Below are 23,016 nucleotides of genomic sequence, written 5' to 3'. Positions count from 1 at the left end.
AGCTAGATATTCTAAACTTGAAACAGTTATAGAAAGCTTCAAACAGCAACAGATTACCCAGTAGAAGACACAATTGATTTTACCTTGGTTGAGGAGCTTTCACCTTAGAGCAACGTAGTTAAAATTAACACAAAATGATACATTAATACAAATCACACATTAACTTTGCTTTTCAAACAGAACATAGCAAGGAATACCACTGAGTCCAATAATGAAGGAATTGTGTATTTCCAAGTAGCCTGAAACCCAGCAGACAATGTAGCTGTTGCTTAACAAACACAGAATTCTACATTGTATGCCAGGTTCATGCCCCAACCTGGATATTCCTTTAAAAGGCAAAACGAGTCCGTGTCGATGAAAATTCTTCAAAGTGGCAAGCAGGGCTGGCGTATACATGGACTGATGGTTTATTTCTCCACGATGCAATAAGTCCAAAGTTCTCTTTAAACTAAGATATTAGATCCACTGTATACACCTCATTAGGATAAACAGATGTTTGTTAATACTGAGGCTACAATAACTTCAACATGCATTTAAAGTCCTACTATATATTACAAGCTCGACCCTTTGATTTCTGTGGTTCAGCGCCAATTTATGCATTTTTGTTAGTTCTGAGCAATTTTCCACAGACATATTCAAAGAGACTTTACCTGGCGAAAGGCATCCTCGGAAATCCTAGGTTACCACACATATCGCTAGATCCTGATTTGAGCAGTAACGTTGGTTTACACTCCAAACAGAATTACCAAGCATCTCCGTCATAAATGCTTTTTTTAAAAATAATTTTGTGACTTACATAGAGACAATTTTGAATCAAAACACAAAATTAACATTGTTGCATTGTATAATTTGGTTTAAAAAAATGCCACTATGCAAATATTAGTTTTGTAGCCACAGTTCGAGAGAGAACACCATATTTAAGCCAACAATACACTTCTCAAACATTTGTTTCGTTTTCAGATCAGCCCCTTCCCATTTATTTAATGGATATAGTAAATAAAAGAAAAAGGTAGACTTAGCGCATAAAGGCGCGGCTTGTGTGGGAATAACCACCTATGGTGAACAGGAGAAAACATCTGTCAAAACAGTACCAGAGGCATAGTTACACAATTACTAGTGTGCCAATTAAAGAGAGAAAAGGGATACATCAGCTTCTGACAAAACACTCAACACTTTGGGAAACGCACATTAAGAGGGGGCAACTCAACTTCAAGCACAAGGAAACTAAAACAAAATTACAACAATCACAAAGCATGGCAATTGTAACAAATATAAATTAGTGTGTGCAACTGTCGGGATGGGCAGTGGGTAGACTGCATGGGAGAGTAGGTAGATACACAGGTGAGTGTGAAGAAGAGATTGGTGTGGATAGCACTACAGAGCACAAGACTACGAGTGTGCAGTGCCCAGCGCAAAAGAATATGGAAGCACAATGAAGCTGCATTTTCTTAAAAATTTATTTTAAGTTTAGCATCCCCCACCCCCAGGGATTTGTCCTGCAAGGGGTGGGTGGGTGAAAATCCTGCAACTATTTTATTTATGCTATTTTACACTAAAAATAAGTTCAGTAAATAAAGTGAAGCTATAATCTTAAAATAGCCAAAAGAAATAGTAAAACCCTGCCACGTTTCACTGATCAGTGATCTTCTAAAGCCCTTTAGTCTAGTCCACCACTCAACAGGAATTTAGGCAAGCTCAACCTGGCTGGGGGTTCAACGAAACCACTACTGACCTTGGCACAAGCTGTTCACAAATTTAAAAACAGAGCTCACTTTAAAATCCAATATTTTTTGCAAGATTAAAAAAAAAAAGATAGGTTTATGCTGAGAACCAAGCAGGACAACATAATTTAACCACCTGTAGCATCATTTAAGTAAATTACCGTTAATCATTAAAATGGAAATTAAGGTGGCAATCATACTTTCAATAGACGCTAAGAAGAAATTCTGTGCAGGGTGAAAGTGGGTAGCGGGAGACCAAACCCTCCAGTTTTAAGGAGTGATCCAAGAATATTTTAAGATTACAATTCCAAATGGTTTTACCTGGTGCGTTTGAGACATCCACATTTATTCCAACTTCCTTCAAGGGACAGCATACTAGCCTAACATAAGGCATTCACATGTTTATATAGCATATCAAAATAAAGTCATGTTCTTAATACAGGAGAACTTGGGTTTAATAGTGATAAAGAAACTGGGCAGTGGAGGTAAAGGTAACCATAGATGTGTTTGTGAGACTCGGAGATTCAGGTTTTCACCCAGGAAGGGTCAGAAGAACAGCAGGCAGGTATCAGAAGGAAGCCATGGTGGTGTACCACTATGCAGTCAGAACAATCAACCTGAAAAAATATTCCACCCATCAATCATTAACTAACACTATTTCGTCGAGGTAAATAAATGGGGCTTTCAGAGTAATACATCAGTACTTAAGAGATATAGAGGATGTCTTATTTGTACGTCGATGTTGCAACCAAGATCTAGTGACGTACAACCAGGTGACCAGGCCCCTCCGGAGGATTAGAAGGTGGAATTCAGACCACCCTCCTTTATTGTAAATGCTTGGTGTTTAACCAGCTAATCATCTGTAGGATCAAGGAGATTTCTGCCTTCAGTCCAAGGCACACGGATAACACCTTAACTGCAATAATTGATGAAATTGAAAAGCAGATTATCTCAACACCTCTTGCAGCGTTATTGCCCCGGCAGCCTCCTCAATCAGCAGTCAAACCCACTCAATATTGCATAGTCTTCTAACCAATTTGCATCCTGCAGTTTCCTAATGTTCACTTCATAACTACAACCCAAGTTCTAGGTTAAGCCAGTTTCATTTGCTAAACAAGGTCGGTGTTGATGTTAAAGACAACTAAAAATGTTTGACTGTGTGCTAATCGCTCACTCATTTTCAACTGATTGGAGAAAATGCTAAATCGATATAGGTGGTGCTACAGTTGCTCGTGCTGTCATTGGTGCAAATAATGCTTTTTCGTAAATAACAGGAATAAAGGTGGAGTCATGTATCAATCTTGCAGATGCTAAAATGCGCAAACCCCTTTCACATGACTATGTGGCAAGTAAAACTATGCAGTCAGAGGCTAGAAAAAACATGCATTAAGGGATAACTCTTGTGCCCACAAGCATCAAGCATTTTTGGAGTCGCAAATGGTGCGATTCCTTAAAATCGGCCGTTTGCGATTCCATAAATGCTTTTTGAGATGCATCATTTGTTTCTGTTAAAAATCGCTAATTTTGCGATTTTCTAAATTGCGATTGCATTTAAGGAATCGCAATTTTACGATTCCTTAAATGCAATGCATCATTCTTAAAAAAATTTGCGATTTTCAAGATTGCAAGTGCAAATTACCACGAGGTTGAACCTCGTGGTAATTTGCGAAAAATGTTTAAAATGCTCAAATTAGCATTTTAAACACTGTCATGTTACAGACACACATGTCCTTAGGACATGTGTGTGTGAAACATCCATTTTAAAATACATTTCAGGGGTGCAGGGGGGGGGGGGTCCAAAGGACCCCCCCCCCTTGCACCCATGGAATGCATCAACATTTTGCGAATTCGCAATTACCATTGATTCCTATGGGCCTTTTGGCCCATAGGAATCAATGGGAATTGCGAAATCGCAAATTGGAATTCGCATAATATTTGCGATTCGGTAAAAATTGCGATTTTTACCGAATCGCAAATATTATGCACTTTCAATAATGCATCCCGTTTTGCGATTCCTTATTTGCAATTCGGTAAAAATCGCAAATTTGGAATCGCAAAACGGGAGTTTGATGCATGTGGGCACTAAAGTTTAATATTTTACTTCTCTACGAGCCTATTTTCAGTCTGTTATTTCGAGCAATAAGTCTGAAAATTAAATTGCTTGAATTATCATATACTCTTCAATCTGTAAAATATATAATACTCTTAAGTACTTGCCAAAGGAGACTTCATATTATAAGAAATATCTTAGTGCACTGTGCAGACAAACCACCCTGTCCTGGTAAACAAGAATGATCAATGATGCATTTTAGGATTCATATATTGTAAAGACAAAGTACCAATAACCTTCTTAACATCTGCTCACCACCATCTCAGCAGAGCCAAGAGAGCTTCAGCCCTCAAAGAGTTAAGAATAATGCGAATGTCCTGGGTTTGCAACTATGGTATGGCTTTATACTAACGTGAATATGGGAGATCAAGTGAACACACAAGCAGACTGTTCATTTGGAATCAAGCTATTGCCCAGGATCAATAGTTCTTGCTCAGCCAATTAGTACCGGCTGCTTCACACACATCAGTCTACTGCCCTCTAGTGACAGAGCAAAGGAAACCTGAAGAGAAAAAATATGTTTTCTACAGGACTGTTTTGTAATTGCATTATTGTAGAGGTACTACCCTAGAAGAGGAGTTGAGGCACTTTACGCTAGGCAGCCTGCTGCTACAGTACCCAAGGTTATTATAGCATTGTGCCTTGAACAAAAATTATATACACATCCATACATATATATAAACTTCTCAAACAATTCGTTTTCCCCAATTACATACAAACCAGTCTCAAAGTTCAAACAATCATTTACTGGGCATTGTGTGTTCCCCCAATCAATGTTTGGTCTAGCTGAACAGCTTTGAAACCTCAAATGTTCTACTGTCCCACGCCCAGACTTTAATCTGGACCTTTTATGCTTCTGCAGTATTTGCATAATCTCCAACCGCTGAACCATCAGCAAACTTTATAAAGCGGTTACAAATTCTAGCCCCACCCACATCAAATTAGGATATTGGCCACTCGGGTGGTTGCAATTCTACTTCCACTCTTTGCCAAATATTCTGTGCATTCTGTTCCAGGCCTTCCAAAATCATGCTTTATATTCTGGGACACCCTTTACATCAGCCGCGGTTCGTGCAGGTAACAACGGTGGGGCGGAGGGGATTTCGAGTGACGATGCAGAGAGAAAAAAATATATATATTTTTACTCGGAATAGTCCTTGAAATCCCCTCCAACGTGGCCCCACCGCTGTTACTGCATGGACTTTACATGCTTTACAGACAGCGGCCTCCCAGAGAGCATACAGGTTTGTGACTATTAACCCCTTCCATGCTGATGACGAACCCCAGCCATCATGCACTACGGTGCTCGTGTGCTGATGACGGCTGGGGTTCGTCACGGCCCGCCCCTGTTCGTGCTGTTTACAGCACACCAGGGGAATCGCGGCCGCATGGAAAGGGTTAAAAGTGCATGTACGTATTCAACTCTCAGCACTCTACTGTTAGCTGAAGTGGCAAGACTGTCTGAAATGACACAAAATCTGGGGAATCATGGGAAAGGAGCCTCTTCCCGGGAAACAGCCATGCATGCAAGCTTTGAGCACACAAAACAAATGCTCTAGCCTTGGCGTTAGAATGAGATCTACTGCTCGGTCTTCAGACTGCAGAAGCCATTTCTCAACACAGTAAAAGAGAAGTTTAACACAGCATAACACTGCAGTCAGTTTTCAACATGGTTAGTCACCCCAGAACCTATCCTCAACTGTGCTACCCACACTTAGCACCACAAGAAACCGGCACTGCTGAACTGCAAGCCAGATACCTTCCAGAGTTGTGCTCAACCACACAGATCAATGGCGACCAACCAATGCAATACAAACAATCACTTCTGTTCAGATGACATTCGATATCAACAGTGACGCCTGGCATCCCGTGTGGCGTGGCAAGTCATGCCTACGGCACCTCGTTAATTGTAAGCACATGCGAAGCGTGTTACCACCCGCTAAAGTGGCACTATATAGTGAGTTAAGTATAAGCCACACTTAACTGTTGGTGTGCCATCAGCAAATACAAAAAAGGTGCCCAGTAAATGCTGTAACGCTTTAAATGTCCTGAATTTTTTTTAAAGTTATTTTGAAGGATGAGATTACCTAAATTCTTCAAAAACCTAGCCACGTAATGTAGAGCTTCTTAAAGTGTTTAGTTACTGCACATGATGCATACAAGATACAATACATATGTATATGCAGCAATAACCATGTCTGTGTAATAACATATATATAAAATATATTATAATATTTGATATCAATTTAGCATAAATACATTTGGTGGTTGCGTTTAAAATCACTTGTAGTGCTTCACTTCACTAACTTGAAGTCTGACCATCTAATTCACAAATGATTTCCCTGGATGGAAAACAGAATAGGGCAACTGGCAGTAATGCGCCTTTTACCAATCCAACATGGACCATGCAACACCTTAAAAAGAGGCAACGTTGGTAGGAGGAGTCCGGTAGCTTTAGAGTGTTGTCCATAGGCAGATGAACAACCCATAGTCCCTGGGTTATGCACTGTAGAAGAGGCGGCCTTCAGAGACCCAGTAGCCAGATGTAGCTGCTGAACAGGAACAGAATCTACACTGACTACTGAGCGAGCGATAGGCAACAGAAAAAAGAATGTTCTGCGACACACCAGTTGACACCTAAGGGGGGAAAACAATGCATATTTAAAATTTGACAAGAAAGATGTACAAAATCATCATTGCAAACTTACATTTCATTGGAACAAACATTAGGCGTTTTACAGTTTGAATTAAACCAGGTAGGTTTTAGTAGTAAAATACAAATTCATCGGGTCTAGAATATTTTTTGTAACCAAAAAAAATATAAATAAATTGAAAGCCTGCTCAATGCAATGATAATTGTTCATCCAGCTTAAGTTTAACTGACAAATGCAGCGTTCTGAAGGCATGAGCAAGGCAGACTAATCCTTCCATCCTTATGATGGGGATAAAGAGTGTCACAATATGTCTAATAGTATCATTTGTTATTTACAAGTGCATAGAAAATGTCATTACAATTCGATTAGATTAGTAAATGTGACTGTTTCGCAAATAACGGTGATTAATGTCTCCATTTAGAAGCAAGGCCCATGGTAATGGCATGAACAATTTTACTCACTACACAAAAAATAAAGGTGTATGCAAATTAGTTCTGCAGTATTGTCGAAACATTCAGTTTTGAATCATGTTTTACCTCTTGTTCTTTAGATGTTTTGGAAGGAAGTACAGTATACACCACAAACCAAAAGGCATAAGAATCAAGGTCTGCTTTATTCAAGCTCCACCGTGAAGGCAAAAACAGAAAGCAGTGGGTAGAGGTTGTTTAAGCTAAAGTGAGGTCTATGTAATGATCGCCCTAAAAGCGGCATAAAGGAAATCTCAAGTGAACAGGTTCGATTCCTAAAACCTTAAATCAGGGAAAAAAATAAAAACAGCAAATTCAGGCAAAAAAAGAAGTTTCTTTTCTAAAAACAGTCGCAGACGATTGAAAAAATAAAAATCATAATAACTTAGAAAACATGTTTTTATTTGCTCTTTACGAAATGTCAGAGCACTCAAGTAGAGTGCGCTTCCTGCGCGTCAGGGAGCCTAAAAAGGACACAATTGTTAACTTCTAATAAATAGGCTGGCTGTCTCCGTTATGGAAATCTGCAAGACTTTGTTTTTTATGCTACACCTTGGCAACGTGGATGCTTTTTAAGGCCCACGCGTCAAGCTATAAACCAACTTAGCAGGATAAGACTAGATGATGATAGATGTCAGAACGTAGTCTGGGCATTCAGAGATGCTCGATAAAATTCATGACATAAAGCGACATTCAGGGCTTTGAATGAGACTACATTCCTATATCAACTATTTACTACGGAGATTAGAAGTAATAAACCACCATCTATAAGTGCCAATGACATGGAAGTGCTCAGTGTTTCCAAATACTGAAACCACAGACCTGCACGCTACACCAATCAATGTGGCACTGTGGCGCACCTCCCTAACCCCGTCTGCCATAGAAGGAGCATAACTTGCTCACTGGATAACCAACCAACCCGGTACTTTGGGCACAGCAAAATGCACCTGCTCAGATATTAAGGCAGCCATCCCATCAGCATTTCTACATAACATTTCTGCCTGGCTTTGTGGTGTTCTCAGGAGTATACAAGGGTCTTTGATGCACTTGGGTACAGGTAACATGTTAAAACAAATTCTGGACAAAAAAGGTGAGGGCGAAGGCTACTGCAAGGGCTGTAGTCAGGACTAGGGGCCATGCACTGACTAGGAGAAGGAGATTTCAGTCAATGCTTATACAATTCAGTATCACTTTATAAGGTCACAATTGTGTGTGCCGTGCTCTAATCTGGACGGCTACAGCAGGCATACAATAATGCACTCAGGCAAGTAGCAAAGACAGGCAGGAGACATTGAAAAGGAGCTAAAAAGGGCAGATGAACGTGTTATTAAGAAAGGGCACCACGTCAAACAAAAAAGGGGGTCTTGAAAGACCAATACACCAGAAATGAAGGTAGCCCGCCTTTGCCTGTCACCTATTTCAGTATAGTGGGCAGAAGAGACATGGTTCCTTCAAAGTATTCTAATCTAACTGGGCAGCATTACAATGACCTTCGAGCAACAGATTACTCGAGCACAAATAAACTGCAATATTAAAATTAATTGTGGAAAGACATAACAGTTTCAGTAATGCAACAAAATAAAAGCTAGCACTATCATGTGCCACCCAGTTTCAGTTAATAAGCTAATACAGGGCATACCTCAAGGTGTCATGGCTGGGCCTAGAGTTCACTTGGGACCACCCACTACATTGTCTTGCCAGGATCCGAAGCCAACTATAAGAAGTAGATACCTTTGTGATAATACTGTGATCTGCATCAAAACATGCCCCTTCCCCTCAAGTCCTAGCTCACCTGTTCCAATGTGAACTGCTCCAAAGACATTGCTTTTGGCAGATATTAGCAACAATACACAAACATGCTATGGAGCTGCAGTCCACTCCTGCCCACCAACATCCAAAGGGTTGCTATTTTGCATAACTCTCCGGATTACCCACGTGCCGCAAGTAATAAGGCAGAGAGGCTATTAATGGAGACAAGTACGTTGGCAAAGAAGTCAAAGCCATACATGGAGGAAATGGATAGAGAGATCTAAGTGGGGCACTGACCGGGGCTTGGTGGGGGTGTTATGACCAGACATCTATAGATGAATGCCCTTGAGGTGTATTGAAAACTGGTGAACAGTGAATTGAAGTTTAGGGCTGTCCTTTTCGTAGAACAAACTGAAATGACCACAGAAACACACCTAAGAATCCCAAAACAACATTAATTGGTTACCAAAATTGTCTCGGTTTACTAGGAGTCCCAGAGGAAGTTTTGTGGGTTGCAAGGAAACGTCTGCAGGGTCCCTAGCGATCCGCAAGCCATACTGTGATTGGCACGGGTGTGCGATTTTCACTTGGTTTGCCTTGCCTGAAGTAGCGAATGACTAATAGTCAATAGGCGTATTAGAGTAGACTCTGAAAAGATGCGATTTCCTTTCTCCACCCACGCGAAAAGCCGAAGGGAAGACTATGCTCACGTGCAGCACCACAAGGTGGAAAATATTCAATTAGAAGGGCGCGGCATAATAAAAATGAAGAACATACCAAATTAATACCCTGGGTTAGATCAGATAAATCAGCTGACAAGCCTGCACAAATGCAAGGGAGTAGGAATATTTTCATGTAACTAATATGCCACAGAATTGGCATCCGGCTGCCAAGCTCATTGGGTCACATGGAATCTAAGGATCAGTTGTTAGTTGAGAAAGTAGAAGTTTGATGCAAAAAGAAAAAAAAAAAAAAAGAAAAAGAGTTGTGTTCCATAGTCCAAGCAGACCCTATCAGGGGAGAAGTCATTAACATTTCATCAACCCGGGATGTGTGGAGTACAGGGCTTTCCTCGCAGAAGTAACACGCACTTGGGGAGTTTTAAGTTAAGCAGTAATGCTTATGACGCATAGAGTACATGCATTTCTAATTGAGAGCCACTGTGTAGTCCAGCGAACAGAGCCAATATCAAAGGCTTCAAATGAGGCTTGTTTAACGCACCTCATGGATTTCATGTAATGCTATTTGAGTGGTCAGAAGGCGTGTGGAGAAAGGGTGATATAGATGTCGGATCAAGCTATGAACTGCTGCATTAAGTAAAGTATGATGGGTCAACAGCAACTAGTGCCGAAACCACGCAGCCACAGACTTGTTTGTGCAATTACCGATCAACTATTGTAGACATATAAAGTACAAAGTTGCAGGTGCGGAATGGTGTGAAAGTGGTGGGTTGGCTTCCAAGAATATGGTTTCACAACACGATGGAGCCCGCTATCCCTGTAAAAAGGGGAGTCTCCAATGTCCTTCCTAAAGGCAACTTGTGACTACCTGCAATAACGAAATGACGTTGCTACTCACCTGTAGTAAGTTATTACAGTCGAGGGGCAACGTCATAATGCCTGCTGCCAGCAGCCAAGCTACAAGACAGGCCACAGGGCATCATTGTACTGCACTCTAAACAAAGTAGCAAAAACATGAAATGGCTTTTAATTTCAGATTTGTTTTTTGCTCAGAGGAACAGTTATCAGCAGAAAATAAAAATGTATGGGAAAAGATAATTACAGGAAAAAACATACTAGCTCTGCATTTATTTACAAATTGTGAGCCCCATGATTTTTTTAATTAGACATACGTTAAACAGATTGGTAATTTGTTGCAAAAAGATATTACAACCACTTTTTCGGGTGTTTAATTTTGCAACAGATTCTGATTTTATTCATCGTGTCTGCAACTATACCATCATTCTTATGAAAGAGAAAGACACCAAAGATTTAAGCGGTTTGGGTGTAGAGCGATGGTGTAAGTAGAATTATAAGGAATATAAAATTACCTTCTGCCATACATTTTAAAGAGATTGCAAATCACCTCAGAATTCCAATGGCTTGTATCTCGTATAGTCAAAAAAATTCAGTGAGTTGTAACATCCTTCTAATGTATGGCAGGGGGTAATTTATCCCATATGTTTAAACATCATCCTAATTTACATATATGTTTAGCATTGTTGGTTTTTAAGCAAACAGGAGAACTTTAAACAGAATCCAACAGTTTCTTCCTGTACATCAGATCCTTTAAGGAGGCCCACATTATCTTTATTTCATATTTGCATTCTAGCAGCAGCACATTTATCAAGTCTATTTTGATGCCTTTAAGACCTTGAGCTGTCCTAGAAAGCAATGTTAATGCCTGAAAGCACTGTGTTTGACCAAGGATCACAAAACCCCCTACAGCAGTCTCCAAGGCATGAATCTGCTTTTGTCTGGATTTTAAAAGGGTATAGAAACTGGCATGGCCCTGTAATTTAGTCAGTCTAGACCAAGGTGATGAGCCACAACACGGGGAACTTTAACCTGCACATTTGATATTTAAAAAATTAAATGTGAAAGACCTGGTTCCAGGGAAGATAACCTTGGCAGCTACATTGGCAATTGTAGTATAATACGATTGGACAAGCCAGTATTAAAATAGCCCGTTACAAACTAATACATTGATATAAAAATAAAAAGTTAAGCAACTGAATCCTCAAAGTGGTGGGAGAATTTTTATTTCAAATATTGCAATTACTTCATCCATCCTGTCTGAAATCTTCAGAGCTAAGTCGAATACATGTCAACGTCCGTCGAGTAATCTCAGCAGCCTGTATATATTCCACTGGACCAAATGCCATGAGGATGAGAAGCACATGGTATATTGATTTTTAATAGACGATGACTAGCAATGGAGCGCAAATGGCTGTAATGCTTTTATTGGGCTGGCTTAGGATCAAGAACGACTGATGGCGCCACATTCATATTATTGAAGGCAGGTGGAAGGCATCCAAGTGTGATGCAAAATAATAAGTAGCTTTCTCAGAAAAAAACAAATATGGACTATGAAAACTAATATAGATGACTACGCTACTGCTTTAGGGAAGGTAAGTTCTCGCTTGGATCTCTACTGTACAGAAAGGATCCCGATAAATATAACAATAAGCCAAGGGAAATCTATTTTGCAATCACAGTATCATAAAGTTCACAGTACAAAAACTGGTAGCCAAAAAGCAACCAGGTGTATGTACATCAATACATATCAGAAGAAGCAGATCCTGGACAGCTAAGGGCATTAACAACCTGCATCTTGTGGCCCATTGCATGAATGTGGATGCAAGCAATGCAGTTTAGACACTCCCCTTCCCCACCCCCAGCCAACCTGCAGGGGATTCTCTTACAGGAATTGCTCTCATATGATGCTGATATTTATTAGAGATCCAGCTACCTGAAAGTAGCCTTCTGTAGTAATTCTAATATCGTTTAAGTTGGTGTATGGTTACCACACCTTCTGCAGAGGCATACAAACTAGAAAGAACCCATTTATAATGAAAAGTTGGATTGTTATTTTCAGCCTTCTATCAAGTTCCCCTACCTGTTTTTGATGCCAATTCAACTGCAGTCAGTTGTCTTGGCACCAAGGTGGGCCATAATCCAAGGTGGAACTAGAACTCAAATCAGATTGGTTCTCAATTAAACGTCCCACACATCTGGAAATTGAATTGGGCTCTGGTGGTCAAATTGGTCTCAGAGTTTAATCTCTAAATGTCAGCCATACTTTGATCACAGGCTGTTGTAGCCAAACCATAATTAGTACAGTTGTAAACCACAGCTTTGACTAAAAATACTTAAGAGGTTGTAAGCCAGTGACTGTGGATCAATACGTGAAGCAAACATACAAATGCAGTGGCCCTGCGTAAGAGTGCAAGAGAACCAGCAGAAAAGTGTTAGCAAACTGCAATATTACACAAGGATATCTGCATCAAAAGAGTACATTTGGCACAGAGTGCAACTGATCTAAAACCGTTAACACCCGTTTCAGATATTTTCAGCAATCCCCTAATTGCACTAAAGCAATTATTCAATATGTGTTGTGCACAGTCCATTTAATTATCTGTCATTTTTTCTGTCTCGCTTATTTGGAATAAAACAAAATCTGCGCTGGACACAGGTAGGAGCAGATCTAGTACTTGAAGGGCTGTTTGCAGCTTGGCATGGCTTGCTGAGGGGCCCTCTTGGAAGGTCAAATTTAATTAACTGATAGGTTAACAAACTGAATGTACCCACTCCAATATGGCTGAACTGATGGACGATATAAATTCTCCCCTGAAAGTTAACCTTCGCGCAGAAGCATGGATCATCAAGGAGCTGAAGTAATCCTACCTCATCACCTTCAAGAACTACCCCATTCCGTCTACAAGCCAGGTTCACCTTTAAGATCAAATGCATTATTTACTAGACCCTCTACATCAAGAGCTGCGCTTACTACAGCAATCTGTTGCTAGCCAGATAGGTGAAAACGTTAATAGTAGAAATAACAAAAGTACTGAAATGCCAAGTAGCTAAACTAACTTTCCGAGGTAGGCCAGAGATGCTCACTTGACCCAGCATGTCATTCTCTGGGACTTAATCAACTGGGTAGCTGGCCTCAGTATAGGAGAGGTGAGGTTATTGGGCCTTAATATAGTTGAGGAACATTGAAGCAACTTCTGACACCAACATTTATTAAATTTTCAGCATGACTGAAATGGACAGGTGTACATTTTGTGACACTAATCATCCTCAGCAAAATTCATGGCATTAATGGGAAAAGTGAAACCGAAAACAGCTAGGAATCCAGGCTGTCATTCAAGCATCTTAGACTTTAAATCAGTTCAACTTAATCACTTCAAATTCAACTTACAATGTTCTTAAAATTTAAAAGAGTTTTAAAAACGCGCAATTTCTTCTCCGTTTTCTGGTGAGCAGTAAAATATAATTATGGGTTTTTTGCAATATGTGCACATCAATTAACAGCCACATCAGAGTGCATTGCCTACTGTAATGATTATTGGCCATTTGTTGTTTACAAATGAAGTAGCTCGTAAATCTGTGGGCAGAGAAAGGGACAAATTGATTTGGTGTGGGGGGTGGTTCTGGGTGTCAGATTTTTTTTTTAAGTTTGATTTTATTGAAGGGAAAAAAAAGGGGGATGGGGGGGGGGGGAGAGGGAAAGGAAAAAAAACAGGAAAATTAATATGACAATAAAGCATAGCTTAATGGAGAACTGTAGCAGGCTTAAAATACATACAGGAATTAAGTATCACAATAACGTTCTCATGAAAGGCAAGTATACAATGAGCATGTGAGTTACATGAACAAAGAAAATACGTACGAGTCAAAATCACAATAAATTACCTTGGAATTAGCATGTTGAATAAAAAGGCAGTGGGAGAGTCACGGTGGTTTGCGTACCTCAACTGTATCAGGATTCGGAGAATTGCTTACTGGGGCAGAAGTCGGAAGTTAGGTTACCAAAGGAAGCCAAATCAGATCTCGTTTAATTGCCAGGGAAGTGGGGGCTACCTAATTGGTGTCTAAATCGGTGATGAAAATAAACTGCATTCCACCAGGAGCAATAAGAAACATTTGCAGCCTGCTTCCAATTGGAAGTGCTGACATGAAGAGCAACAGCAATCAAAAGGTCAAGGAGCAGGTAAAGACGTGGAGATGGGGGGGGGGGGGGGGTCTGGTGAGAGAGAACCTAGAAAAATATGAGATGGGGAAAAGGAAATCTGAAACTGGAAAATCTTATGTATTTGGGTCCAAACTAGTGTCCAAAACCCTGATATTGGAGGACAGTCAAACATGTGTTTTAAGTCTGCGGAAGGGCATGGGCAGGACCAGCAAGTGGGAGGAGAGTCTGGAGAAAAACGTGAGAGTGCAAGTGGAGTAAATAAAATCCTGTTGTACAAAAAATAAAGTTTGGGTATTATTAGCAGCTCTAGAGGTCTTCTGAAGTTTGTTCCAGATTTTATCCCAGAAGAGGGTCGACCAATCTTGGGAGAAATCCGATTCCCATGCAATCTCGATTTTGCTCTATCAATCGTATAGCGGAAAGAATGATAAAGGGCAGAAGCAGAGGGAGAGGAATCTAACAGTAAGGAAGTGGATTTGCGATCCAGAGGAATATCATAGGTAGGCGATAAAGATAGGAGATATAAAATTAGGGCTGGGTAAAGTGCATCATATTGAGAAAGAGGACTTAAGTTCCGAAAAAGAAAGAGGAACGCCTTGTGAAATCAATTGAGAGATCCAACACAGGCCACGAGAATGCCAGACTTTCCAAAAGATGGTGCGGTTTAGAATTTTAAGTAGTGAGTTATGCCAGATCGGTTGTTCGTGAATGGAAAGAAGAGAAGGATAAGACGATGGTAGAAAGGGGAGGAGAAGGGTACGAGAATGAGCAATAATAGGGGTATGGAAACGAGCCGGGTAGGACGTGAAAGACAGAAGTTCACGGAAATTGAAAGGAGAAATAAAGGAGGATTCTGGGTGTCACATCTGACATGCTGACTAAGGGCCCTGAACAAGAGGAGGTCCACATAGAGCTTAGTTGCATTCTGGGACTTTTCCAGGACCAGAGACAATTTGCTAGTGTGATTAGCATTGGCCTAAGTGGTTCTGCACAGCACTGAGCCCTAACCCAGATTACCCTCCACACTAGAGCTACATGCATTAGGTTTGCAGAATACTACTGGTAAATGTGTTTAGTAAGTATTGAGCATGAAGCAGCTCCTGCAAGTCCAGGGCCCTTGCTGAAGTTATTTTAAACATGGTGCAAGTGGGATCAATCTAGTAGTTTTAGTAGAGGAGATATGAGTTCTCGTCTTTTGACTAAGGATCACGATACGGTTCAAGCTAATCAACTTCTTGTCAAGCAAAATTTCATACTGAATAAGTGCACTATCTACTTCGGACTGTCAAGTTAGGACATACTGGGAGCCTAATGAAGACAAGCTAAAAATTCATAATTCAACTTCATGTAAAAAAATAATAATAGCATAATGGGGCAGAAGCTGGGCCTAATCACTCCCTCTCTGGTATTCTGGTGTACCGCCCCCCTGGACGACTGTATGACTTCACCCCCACTCTGGTAGAAGCCATAACTCATCTTGCGCTTAAAAAAAACTCGTATTATAGTACTGGGTGATTTGAACGTCCATTTTGACGACCCGTTCGACAAAGAAGCGGCTGACATCAAATCAGAGCTACTCTCTTTAGAACTAGAGTTAAAAAACAATGATCCGACACACCAACACGGACATCTATTAGACCCGGTTTTTGGAAACTGGAAGGGAATTCAGACCTTAGCTCCTCAGCCTATTCCGTGGTCTGATCACTTTATAGTCCCTATATCCATCCAATTAGAAAGGACCGAGCAGTACAAACAAAGCTCACAACGGTTCAAGCGTAGGAGATGGAAAAACTTCTCCATTGACTCTTTTTCTAATATCATTCAGGATGCGGGTCCCCCAACAGGCTCCGATAGTGAAACAGCATATGCTCACCTACAGGACAACATCGCAAAAGCACTGGATGCTACCGCTCCCATTCGCACTATAACTAGTGCCACAAGAACCAAAAAAACTGCCCCGTGGTTCAATCAGGAGCTCCAGATCGCTAAAACAGCATGTAAAAAGCTCGAACGAGATTGGCGTGTTAATTTTTGCCCTGAAATAAAAACCAAATACAAAATAGCACAAAAAGATTACTATAAAATGGTACGCACATCAAAAGCCTCCTATTATAATAATCGCATTTTAGAAGCTGAAAACTCTTCCAAAGAACTTTTCCAGATTTACAAGGAAATCTCTGTAGTGGAGTCCAACCCTACCTCTCAGAATGATTCAGTGGATACCTGCAATAAAATTGCCAAGTATTTCTCTGATAAAATTACCAACATTTATGCTAATTTTTCCACCAACATAAAATCTGGCACTGAATTCACAGAGAATGAAGACCATATAGGCACTCGAACCCGCCTCTGTGCCTTCTCCGTACCTCCTACTGAAACGCTGATAAAAATCTGCAAAAGTATCAAATCTGGTTCGCCACGCGATCCCGCACCTCCTAAAATTCTTACCGCTAGTCTCCCGGCCCTGGAGCCGCATTTTACTCACATGCTGCAAATATCATTCTCCACAGCTACTCTCCCCGCGGACTGGAAAAAAGCCATAGTGTTTCCCATTGAGAAAAAAACCTAACCTAAGCCAGGATATATTGGAGAATTTACGTCCAATTTCTCTACTCCCTTATCTAGCTAAATTGGCTGAGAAAGTAGCTAATGCCCAACTTATGATCCATCTTGAAACCCAAAAAACCTTCCACTCCTCACAATCGGGCTTCAGATCGGGCTTCTCCACGGAGACAGCACTCCTCAGAGCGACTGAAACTCTGCGGGAGGGAGCCGACAAAGGCAAAACCATGGCCTTGATCTTGCTGGACCTCAGTGCCGCGTTTGACACTGTAGCCCACTCCATACTGCTACAGTGTCTAAACAGAGCGGGAGTCACAAATAAGGCTCTAGGTTGGTTGAAAGCTTTTCTTACCAACAGAAGCTTTCAGGTCCAAAGAGGGACCTATCTCTCAGACAGTTTGATCTTAGAACAGGGGGTACCTCAGGGCTCCGCCCTGAGCCCTACCCTGTTCAACTTATATATGACACCTTTGCAGAGGTGGTCCAATCGTTCGGCGTAGAGCTTGTCTCTTACGCCGACGATACCCAACTCCTGATCTCCCTGTCTCAATCCCCCTCCTCTGAGGCTGATAATTTTAAATCCTGCATGTGCAAGCTGGCTGTATGGATGAATGAGCACTGTCTCAAATTAAATGGAACAAAGACAGAGGTGATTATAATAGGTGGGAACAACGCCAAATGGACCCAAGATTGGTGGCCCACATGTCTGGGACCAGTACCTACCCCTAGTCAGGAGGCCAAGAATTTAGGTGTCTGGATAGACAACAAACTATCCTATGACAGTCATGTCAAAAAAACAGTTGGAAAGTGCTTTGGAGTGATGAAGACGCTTAGCCGCACTATGGATCTGCTCCCATTGAGTTCCAGGCGCACCCTAACGCAGGCTCTTATCACTTCCCGTATAGACTATGGGAATGTGCTGCTGCTGGGCACTTCCGAAAAAAATATTAGAAAACTGCAAGTCCTCCAAAACTCAGCGGCACGCCTCGTGCTAAGACTCCCACGCAGAGCCCCCTCGAAACCTTCTTTGGATACTCTGCATTGGCTGCCCATCAGCAAGAGGATAGTATTCAAGGCACTTCTATGGTGCCACCGGATCATTCATCAAAGAGCCCCCTCCTACTTATCTGACTTAGCCTCTCCCTACGAACCCCACAGATCCCTACGTTCTAAGGGAACTGGTCTGCTTGCAACAACGCGTCCAAGAAAGGCCAGACTTGGAGGCAGGTCTTTTCGTACTCTAGCAGCCAAGAGATGGAACACCCTCCCTATGAACATCAGACAGGAAGAAAACGAAACATTCTTTAGGAAACAACTAAAAACCTACCTTTTCACTATCTAGCCACAGCTTGCTGCCTATCCACTCATGCAATACTCTCTCCACAGCGCGGGGACACGCCGGGAGGCGTCACCAGGCGCTTTATAAACTCCTATAATAATAATAAAAAGCACTCTTTATGCATGCTTATGAAGTGCACTAAAGTCAGGAGTATCAGCGCCCTGTACACAGAAGCAGGTGGAGTCTCTACTTAAACAGTAGTGAGAATAGGAGAACTAGTGAACTACATCCAAACCAACATTCACTGAATAGGTGGGTAGTCCGGAAAATTAGAAGAAGGCAGGGGCAGCAAAGGGAAAGCAGGAGAAAGGAAGGGCAGAAATGAGTTTGACAGGAGGGTGACCAAAGAAGGAAAAGGAAAAACAGGGGGAGGCTGAAGAGAATAGAGCAGTCAGGAAGAGATGTATATGGAGGAAGTGAATAGAAACAAGAGGAAAGAGATTGGGGAGTGACATGTGAAAGACTTAATTAAGGACAAGCAACAAGTAGACTACCAAAACTCCTCAGGCATGCATCTCCATCATTTGGATGACCTGGATTTGCGAGGCGTCGACACTATGCTGTTAAGGCAGACACTTATTAAAGCAAACTGAGTCATTGGAAGAAATAGGGAAGAGTGCAGAGGTCTCATCACTTTTAGGAAATCGTACCACTGGAATTAATGATTGAGGGCGGAACTACAACAAGGCTGTGCTAAAATAAGTCCTCTCAAATACATTTCAAAGTCTGATAATTGGTCTCCTTCATTGGGCATTATAATTCATTCTTACGGCAAGCTCTAGCGCTTTGGGAGTACTTTCAAATTTACAGTGTAAACACAATTACAGTGGTGCAAAACTCAGGGGCCTATTCACAACAGAATGGCAGAACACGGTGTTATGCCACAATTGGTAATGCTGCACGCACAACATTCTGAAAACACTGGGATGAGCCATATTTACAGTAATACGGCACACCACTGCATTTCCCCTAGTGCTTGCAGTAAATGTAGGTGCCTAGCACCAACGCAGGCACCCTTGCACCAAAAGGCAAAGGGGCCTGCATTGCAGGGAAGGATTGTTCGGGTGCAGGAGGTGTCCCTTCCTGCACATAAACAATCACAAATGACAATTTGTAGTTTCTATGTGTGCTGCAGAATGCAGCACATATAGAAGTAGCAACTCTGATTATTTAATGATTGTTTGTGTGCTGGAAAAGACACCTTACTGCACATGATCAATCACTAATGCCGATTTTCTCTTTCTATGTGTGCTGCACACATAGAAAGAAGAAGAGGTGCCAGGGCTCGAGTTTAATGTATGAAAAAAAGCGTTTTAACTGTATCCACAGCTTAAGGAATGTTTCTTCCTCTGAAGATTGCACGAAAATGTAAATATGTTTTGAAATATGATAAATGCATACCTTCTTGAATCATTGAAAGGAAGGCTCACACCAGCTGAATAAATAAGCTTTGGTGGTTCAAACTCGAGCCCTGGCACCTCTTCTTCTTTATTAATGTAATTGTCCAGCCAGGACCCGTAGGACAAACCCCCCCCCCATTCATAGAAGCACACATAGAAAGAGCAAAAACGAGGAGAAATTAGGCATTTCTCCTTGTTGCACCAGTTTAAGACCAGGTTTTCCATGGTCTTATTTTAGCGCTGCCACATATTTGCGCCAGCCTTGTGAGGTTCCGTGACAATTGTAAGTGGTGTTTTCGACTCACACGAATATGGTCGAGTCTAGTATCTATGAACCGCAAATGACGAGTTTAGCAAGTGTGCGCAGTTTCGCTGTGCTAACTTAAACCGTTCGTTTGTTATGTGGGTTTGTCATCTGTACCCACGGGTTCCATCTTAGATACGGCATCCATTTTGTCTCTTGCCCTCAAGTAGCCAGCGAACGGACGCTGTCCGCTTCGCGACCCTGGGACTTCCAAGATATTTGCGGAAGACACATGTTCTTTGAAAGTGTCTTTATGACGAGGGGGATGCTACTGTAAGGCAGATGGCGCCGCTCGAGGCTCATCTTGCCGCACGGGCTTATTGTCTCAGCCGTGCATCTCATTAGGCACGTCCCTTTGATGCCTGTATCTCGTGCTTCTCGACACTCCCCTTTTACACCCTTTCCGATCTCCCCACTGTTTCCGTCTTCCTCTGCACCTGTCTTCGTTCCTGTTTCGATCTACTTTACTGCTGATTGGAATTTGCTAATGGTGGGAAGATGGGTTTTTACAGTTGGGAACCGCCAAATGTTTCCGCACTTATGTTCCGGATCTTGTGTGTTTCAAAGTGATCTAAGCGACCCCTCTGAGAGCAACTTGTGGGAACCAGGTTGTAAACTATTGTGTATCATGTTATCCTATGGGTAGAAACTGTATAAAAGGAGCGATCCACAAATACAATTTGAAGCAGTCTCCCCGAACTACACTCGATGTACTTCTTGTGACTTCTGTGTTCCCTGCAGTAAATAAACCTTGACTCTTTGACGCCGAAGGAAGTGTCCCGTGTCTCTGTGATTTGTACGCCGGAGCAGGTTACCCACGAAGGTTTCAGGTGTTGTGCCCTGGCACCGCTGGGTCCAAAGAACCCAGTCCTTCAGTTGGCGCCCAACGTGGGGCTGCATCAGTGGTACCGGTCCAAGCCTGACGATCGTGAGGAACTTCGTGTGAAATCTCCGAGGGAAGGTGCACCCCGCTTCATCGATCCTGTTGTCGAAATAAGTGGCCCGAAGACTTTTCCCGCGAAGATTCCCGCCTCCTAACGGCTGCGACGGACTGCTACCCTGACTGTAGACCTGTTTTGGCGCCTGGCGTAGACCTTGGTATAGCGAGACGATTGACGGGCCTTCCTGAGGACGCCATTGATCTTTGAGTTAAGTATTTGTGGGTCGCTCCCAGAGTTCTTTGTTGTAGACACTTTAGCGAGTGTCTTTGTTGTAAACACTTTAGCGAGTGTTTTTGTTGTAGACACTTTAGCGGGTGTCTTTGTTGTACACGCTGTGTGAGTGTTTTTGTCGGTGACACTTTGCTAGCGTACTTTGTTGTTGTTGTATTTGTTTGACGACTGCAGCCGCCAAAGACCGAGGGTTTTGTTCTTGCGGGGACTTGGTAAATCCCGAAATCCCGTAACCCTTGAAGTTTGTGAAACTCGGCTAGTGTGCAAGATGCCTGGTCGCAGTACTTTGTTCAGTTGCTTTAGACCTTGTGGTGCGGATTCCCTGCTGGAGGACTCGTGTCCGATACCTCCGGTTGGAACTCCTACTTATGACCTATATAGCAAACATGGGCTAGGCCCGATTGCTTTTAACGATTATTGGATCAAATATACAAAGAAAGACGGCGATCTTCGTTGGCCACCTCACGGTAGCTTCGAAGCGTCGATCTTAGATAATTTGGAAATAAAGTTGTTCGAACGTAAATCAAGGCCGGCCATGTTTGATGCCTTTCGGTTCTGGCGCAAAGAAGCCCGACAGAAAGAGATCAGACAAAATAAACGTAGTCAGCGAGATACTGTTGCTACTATAGTGAAGAAAGCTGAGCAGTTTCAGCGTGATGAGGAGGATAAGGATAAGGAAGTGTTTGAGAGATTACAGCGTATGTCCATAGACAAATGCTATCCTGTTTTGTCTACGGAGTCGGGTAAGAAGGAAGAGGCAGTTGAGGATTCTTTAATGTCCTATCTTATGAAGTCGCCACCTCCGTACGTACAGGGTACCGCAGCTCCTGTGGTCCCTGCCGTACCTGTTCCACCAGTTCCTCAACCTGCACTTGCTCTTCCGACTGTTCCTGCTCCTGTGCCTGTGTCTATTCCTACTGCTCCTCCGCTTCCACATACTCCTGTTCCCGCTACTGCTCACGCTACTGCTCCTGTGTTGTTAACCCCTGTTGCTGCTAACGTCTCTACTCCTTCTTTTGTTAGTCCTGTGTCTTACTCTTCTCCCTCTACTCGTAATCGTGATTCTCCCCTTGCGACAAACTTCTTTCAGTCGCTCGGACCTGTTTTTGGGTCTGCTGGTTCTGATGGTCCACAGAGACGTAGCCAGCTTCCTGGTAATAGAGAACGTGTTGCGCTATACAATATGGCGATGGGTTGGATGATAAACCCTGTTAGAAATCCACCTCGTGTTGTCCTCGAAACGTTTGATCAATTCAACATACCTACTCAGAGATATGTGTTTGATGAAATGTGCAAGTTCTTACATGATCAGATAGCGGCTGTTGCGCCTGACGAGGTGCTGACCGCCCTGTCTAATCTTCGGCTTCAGTTCGCAACTGGACTGATAGTCGATACTAATGTCCGACGTGCTATTGAACGGTTGCTATCTCTTCGTCCTGCTCCTATTCCTCATGCATTGTTCGTTGAGGACATTGAACAACGAGATGGGTCTGGCCAATATCCTATGCGAGAAGTTCCGCCAGTTTGGGTACCCGCTGATAATACTAATGCTAATGCTCCAATACCAGCACATTTCCAGAGAGTGTGGATACACCTCCCTTGGAAACGATCGGAAGTGCTTCAGGTGAAACAAACTTTGCCTGATCCTCGCAAAAATCCTGCGGGATATTACAAAGAATTATCGCAGCTCGTAGACGCTACGATAATGAATCTGGCCGATATCGACATGTTGTTTGGCAATGTCGTACCGCAACCGGTATGGGCCAAGATTCGTCACCAAGATCACGCGAATGAATTAGGTGGTGATTGGGCTGCCATTACAGCGGCAGACGCTGGAC

At 42.3% G+C, this 23,016-nt stretch overlaps 1 long non-coding RNA gene across 1 annotated transcript in view; it reads right to left on the bottom strand.

Annotated features, from left to right (window-relative positions):
* Positions 1-5,949: 5,949 nt before the first annotated feature.
* LOC147662768 (uncharacterized) overlaps positions 5,950-23,016 on the bottom strand; it is a 57,596-nt gene continuing 40,529 nt past the window's right edge. The window contains exon 3 of the long non-coding RNA XR_015305498.1: positions 5,950-6,468. This is a non-coding gene — a long non-coding RNA (uncharacterized LOC147662768). The remainder of the gene's footprint in view (positions 6,469-23,016) is intronic.

The sequence above is a fragment of the Lissotriton vulgaris genome, unplaced genomic scaffold, assembly GCF_964263255.1.
Source record: "Lissotriton vulgaris unplaced genomic scaffold, aLisVul1.2 SCAFFOLD_234, whole genome shotgun sequence".
NCBI lineage: Eukaryota > Metazoa > Chordata > Amphibia > Caudata > Salamandridae > Lissotriton > Lissotriton vulgaris.
This window is presented reverse-complemented; position numbering and strand designations above follow the sequence as displayed.